This window comes from Sinocyclocheilus anshuiensis, unplaced genomic scaffold (assembly GCF_001515605.1).
Source record: "Sinocyclocheilus anshuiensis isolate Anshui unplaced genomic scaffold, SAMN03320099.WGS_v1.1 scaffold1562, whole genome shotgun sequence".
Taxonomy (NCBI): domain Eukaryota; kingdom Metazoa; phylum Chordata; class Actinopteri; order Cypriniformes; family Cyprinidae; genus Sinocyclocheilus; species Sinocyclocheilus anshuiensis.
The window spans coordinates 12,681-18,904 of NW_015542414.1; the positions used below are offsets into that span (position 1 = coordinate 12,681).

The 6,224-nt window shown below is 36.6% G+C and overlaps 1 protein-coding gene across 1 annotated transcript in view; it reads right to left on the bottom strand.

The window, feature by feature from the left end:
- The window catches only part of LOC107693420 (probable G-protein coupled receptor 160), a 10,203-nt gene extending 4,216 nt beyond the window's left edge, over positions 1-5,987 (bottom strand). The window contains exon 1 of the mRNA XM_016492803.1: positions 5,927-5,987. The gene's annotated coding sequence lies outside the window, so the exon portion shown is untranslated. The remainder of the gene's footprint in view (positions 1-5,926) is intronic.
- Between the last annotated feature and the right edge of the window lie 237 nt (positions 5,988-6,224).

The following is a 6,224-nucleotide window of genomic DNA, read 5'->3' on the forward strand; positions in this document are numbered from 1 at the left end:
CTATTTCTCCTACCCCTGCTGCCTCTACCTCTAGCAACAGCTCTCCTATGGACACTACGACCATGTTCTCCCCTGCCACCCCCATCCCCGTTGGGCAAAGGGTCGAAATGATCACTTGTTTCACTTGTTTGTGCTTCGTGAACACTCTCGCCTTGCACGGCGGCATTGCAAAGATGTACCGGGAGAAGCGCGATCATTAGACAACCAATCGTCATTTCCAAAAGGCAAATATTCCCCTTCAGAGTTAAAATCGGCGAATAACATTTGCAACACATCCTCACGGTACAACTTTCTATTAGCCATTTGGCGATTTTCTCTCACAAATCTCACAATTTACTCGCACGCTATGAACTGAACTGCTTCCGCATCAATGACACGATAGCTCACTTGCTCTGCTATTTCCTCGAACACTTTGAATAGGAACGTGACGTAATTTTGGTCTAGAATCGAAGTACTACATGTCTGCCATCTAGTGGTAGGGAATACAAATGAGATATTACACCATATTAGGAACTACAGTCTATTTTATTAAGTATGGCGTCTTGTCGCAATTTTGCGACTTTGGCGCTTAGAGGGTTAAAAGCGCTATATAAATAAAGGTGACTTGACTTGACTTGACATTACAAGAGACTGTAGTGTAAATTGTGAAAAATTGTCTTTGAATTGCCTTCTTTGTGATCCTAACATATCTTACTGAAAAATGCAAATTCATTCTCTGCCAGCAGGTGGCGCTTTCGGAACGGCAGAAATATAGCAGTTTCCCCAGTAACAAAGCAGCTTTACGTGATTATTCATATAATGAGGTTTGGGCCATAAAAATGACGGGATTTTTTATTTATTTTTTTACAGGAAATTTTACCGGAGGCGAATGTAGCAAACATCAAATACGCCGAGAAAGATTAGAAATACAGGAGAAATATTTAAACGGGATGATAGCAGGATAGAATGGTAAAATATGGGAGAATCCCGGGAAAATCGGGAGGGTTGACAGGTTTGCACTACGCCTACATCCTACGTCATCCGCTGGAACGCCACTCTCTCGTGAACGCGCGTATGACAGTTAGTGGAAGCTAGAGATTACTGTTTATGACATTTTAAATATGGATATTTTTCTTACACAAACGCATCGTTTTGCTTCAGAAGGCCTTTATTAACCCCCCGGAGCCGTATGGAGTGCTTTTTATGGTGGATACATGCACTTCAAAATCTCGACCACCATTCACTGTCATTATAATGCTTGGAAGAGCCAGGACATTTTTAAATATAACTCGTATTGTATTTGTCTGAAAGAAGAAGGTCATATACACCTAGGATGGCTTGAGGGTGAGTAAATCATGGGTTAATTTTCATTTTTGGGTGAACTATCCCTTTAAGTGCATCTGACTTTTTTTGTTCATACTTTTTTGGTAACGGGGCACTAGTGAGCAGACATGGAGTAGGGTGTTTTTGTAGTGAGCACCATTAAGTTTCGATAATATTCTTGATGCTCTATGATTTGAAATAAGCAATAATAATATTCTTTTGTCTTGTTTTCCATAACGTTTTTCTTATTGTGGCACACTGGAAAACTGGAACTGGTTATTGTCCTCTTGCATTATTGATCAACTATTTTCTTGTTTGACACTGTAAAGCTGCTTTGACACAATCAGTATTGTATAAAGCGCTATACAAATAAAAGAATGAAAGACAGATGGCAAAAAGTGGCCAATACACATGCACATTAAAGAGCATAGGCTTGGTGCTCCTTGCAGTGACCAGAAATCATCAGAGAAGCAAACAGAAAATATGAAGGAAGAAATTATGTCACTTGAAATAAATGATATCCCCTTGTTACTGAAGGCAGAACAAAATTTGACAATTTGAGAACCAAAACTTAAAGATGTTTGGCCTGGTCTTCATGATGATTATTGATAAACGGTTGTGCACCATTTAGCTTATATTCAGATATATTCATGTTTATTCTACAACATAAAATACATCAGTAGTAGTACCCCGTTTTTTTTTTTTATTTATTTTGTTACTTGTCTTGTGAAAGGTGGTTGCTAACAAATCACTAAATGGGACTACAGAGGTTGTCAGGGACGTTAAACATCATCACATCAAACAGGAAAACTCATCTACTTACTAGTTTTACAGCCTCGTTGTGTTTATAATCGCACTCTTGCAAACTGTTCAGGTGAAATGTTTTTTAAATGAAGACTGAAAGAGTTGTCGGAGGTTTAATGGTGGTGACGTTGAAGACCTTTAACCGTGGTGAAGTAAGTTTATAGCCTACGTTTAGCTTTTTATTGCGTGTGGTGGTTGTATTTGTTTCAAAATACAAGTCATGTTCATTTGTTCGTCAAGATTATCATGACAAACAAAACGTGAAGGAATCATAAACTTTTGTTGGCCACATCTTATTATCTATAGCTTTCTGCTGTAATTGAGTGAACCAGAGCTACAAAATACTTTGTGTTTGCTGCAAACTTTGACGTATTTTTTCTAGACTAGTAGCAAGACTGTTTAGTTATTGTGAATATTAGGCTAATTTCTGATCATCCTGCGGTCAGTGACGCTATGCATACTAGTGCTGTGTTCGATACATCGATACGACGATGTATCTATCGTCACAGAGATTTGACGATACGAGTATCGATACAGCTGGCCCAGTATCGATATTGTGGCACGTGTGCAGCAGTGGACCGCACTAAATTTGATTACAAGAACAACATTTAAAATTGAGCAGAAAAGTGCGAGATTTCTAAAAAATAATGAACCGAGCATAATATATAGGCTATAACAAGGTTTAATCTTGGAGCAGAGGAACACAACTGGGTTGCCTGATATAAAGAGACGTAATCCCCGAAACAGAGCTTCCCACTTGTGCAATACAGAAATATCTGCTAAGCGTGCTACTTATCTTTGTCAACCTGGAAACCGTGTGCACGCGTGCTCTCTCTCCACTGTGGATAAACGCGCTTGCTTTCTGAAGACACCGCTTTTAGTTTTAGCTTGCAGTTTAGCGATCTCCACTTCAATAATCTATTCTCAGAAAAGTGTAATTAATCAAGTGTTCATTTATGAGAGAGAGAGGGGGGGGCTGTTTATGTATGAATTACCACGGTTTTGCCGTGTTTCTCTATTAACAGTGGAGCTGTGGCTTTAATTCCTTTAGAAACAACGATGTTACCAGCTCCTTGTTGAGAAAGATAATGTAGCTCTTGTGCGATTAAGCTATTTAATTGATAAAATTGCGGGGCAGCGCTAAAAATTTGTTCCTGAATGTCTGAGTGCGGCCGCAGCATGATCTGTGTGAGTGACTGAGCGTGTTTGCGTTAGATACAGTGAAGACAGCGCATTAGTTTAGAACTCTTCTAATTTTTTGTTTTATTTTTTAAACGTAGAGAGTGTGTTAATTTGTTCAATGATAACCTACCAGCAATGTAAATATGATTTTTAAAAATATATTAGAATAAGTACATTACAATATACATTTATTAGAACGAGTACATTATTATTTATGGGCTTAAAAACAAGATGCAAACAATCAGAATATTGTACCTGGTGGGGAGTGCCCAATGTAAACATGAAACATATGCCATTACCTATATTGTACTGTGGTACAGTTATGGAGGCCCTTCATAATGCAGAGGTCAACTGTCTGCTAAATGGCACTATAGTATGCCGTGTTTAATAAACAGTTGTTTTACTAAATTCTTCTGAGGTGAAATTCAGTGCAGTCCTGTATAGTGATACGTATCGTACAGTGGTCTCTGTATCGTGATACGTATCGTATCATGACTTTGCTGGTGATACACAGCCCTAATGCATACCAGTTACAAATAATATTAATTATTAATGCTTTGCTTAATGCTTTGTTTCTTATTAAAGATTTAACAGCCAAGATAACAAAACCCCAGGAATGCCTGGGGTTAAATGGGAAGCAGTGAACGCACATTTGAGAGGAGAAATAATATCCTAGTTCCCACATTAAACACAAGTGACCAGACTTTAAGAACTGGCAAATGGAAATCAGATGCTACACTGACCCTGATATCATTACCTAATCTACACAAACAACGATCAAAACTTCAAACGGAATAGAACATTTTTAGTACCAAAGATGAAAAATGTAATAAACAAAGCATTCTGAATGAGCAAGCATGGTAAAACGGCTGGGGGAGGTTTGGCTCATCAATGCAGACAAAAGATGGCAGATCATAAAAGATAAGTGAAGCCTGACCATTCACAGATCAGTCATTGCTTTTGTGAGTTCTATTCAGAATTGTACAATTCTGAAACGCAAAGATAACCTATTTATTTTTGTCAGGCCAAAGTTATGTTATATGAATAAAAAATATTTTATTCTATTTAGGGATGCACGATATTGGATTTTGCCGATAATTTTCAACTCATTTTGGCCGATACCGATATATAATTGTTTTTAATTTTGGTTAGTTTTTAACAAGAACTTATTTGTTAGAATTAAATAAACAACAATAAAGTTGTTTTATAATTACAGTACATTGAAGATTTGAAAATAACTATAAATAAACTATATATTAATCACTGCATTTTTTTTTCCAGAAAGATGCAGTGGTAACCTTAACATTTTATTTTATGATTTAATGTGTAAATGGTCTAAAGCAAAAGAGTTGTACAATTTCAGAAAATCTTTGTAAGATTTCATAATTTGTTTAAAAACTATAACATAACACATTAAAAAATAAATCAGTATATATAAATTATTTAATTTAAGTGTCATGTTTGTGATTTTTTTTTGTTCATGTAAGCTATAGCTTCTGACCTTTAAATCAAAACATACTCATGATTTTATGGCATCAATTACTGGTTTATTTAATCAGAAACACAGTCTAAATATTATTTGTGTATTTTGCTTTCATTTTATTAGAAGTAGGCCAACAGCGCCCCCTACGGAATTAAAACTACTTACTGAGCAGGCGTTAGGACCCGGGGGAGGCTGCCGCTGCAGTGCTATTACTGTTTACTCTATCACACACCTAACGTTATTCTGTACGTGCATTCTCAGTTTAAATGCAGATCCAAAACAGTGAATCTAATCACCATTCAGTTAAAACTTTGCTTCAAGAATGAGCCACAATGCTGATGTGATCTAATCGCTAGCACACCCTGAGCACATGTGAGTGGAACATGTTATGCTATTTTACACAAAACAATAATAACAACATCGCAAAACAGGTGAGGACAAAACACAACACAACCGATATACTTGCGCCTATATAGATAAGGAAAGTAATAGAATTAGGGATGCACGATATTATCGGACCAATATCGGAATTGGCCGATAATGGCTTTAAATCTAAATATCGTCATCGGCCGATATGAAAAATGATGCCGATATGTCTTGCCGATAAGAGGAATACATTAGCTCACATGTGCTCAGGGTGTGCTAGCGATTAGATCACGTCAGCATTGTGAAATTTGAAATTTGATTCATATACTTGTTTGTAAATGACAAATCTAAACTTTTTATATTAACCACAAATATTAACATTCCAAATGATAAACTTAATATTAAGTCTTGAATCAGTTTTCCAGTGCCGTTTTATTGCATTGTGACATTAACGTCACATCAAACAACATAAATGTAGAGATGTAGGATAAATATATTTGTAAATTAACATTACTAAAAAAACGAGTACGCCTAGTCAAATGTTAAACTAGCACCGTGCTGATGAGTGATAGGAACTTATCAACCTGACAAGCCGGATTTTGTGGTCTGCCGCTTTAGTTGCATTCATTGCTAGTCACAAATGTAGTTGAATGGAGGTACTGCTTTAAAAGAAAATCACAAAGACATTGCTTAATGCAGTATTTGTCTCTTTAAGCTTTCCAAATCCCAGTCATAGAAATATGTTCACATGACAGCAATAAAATAATATAATAAAATCCAATGAGATACCTGATGAAATTGTAGATGGCTTGATCCTGATACACAGTCATGAGCTCCATCAGTGTCAAGCGTATCTGTAAACGAGTCGTGTCTGGTGAGGAAATAAGCACATTTTGTCAGAGCACATTCTTGAAACCACACCTCTTAGTCTTTACCTGTAAATGCTTTCTTTTCCTGGACAATGGTAGGCGGTCCTGACTTTTGTGGACTCATGAGACCCTCTTTTTAAAACCATTATTGCAAGTTGTGTTGCTTTTTTTGCCACACTCATGTCTGCTTTTGCTATTTACATGAGGATTAACATTAT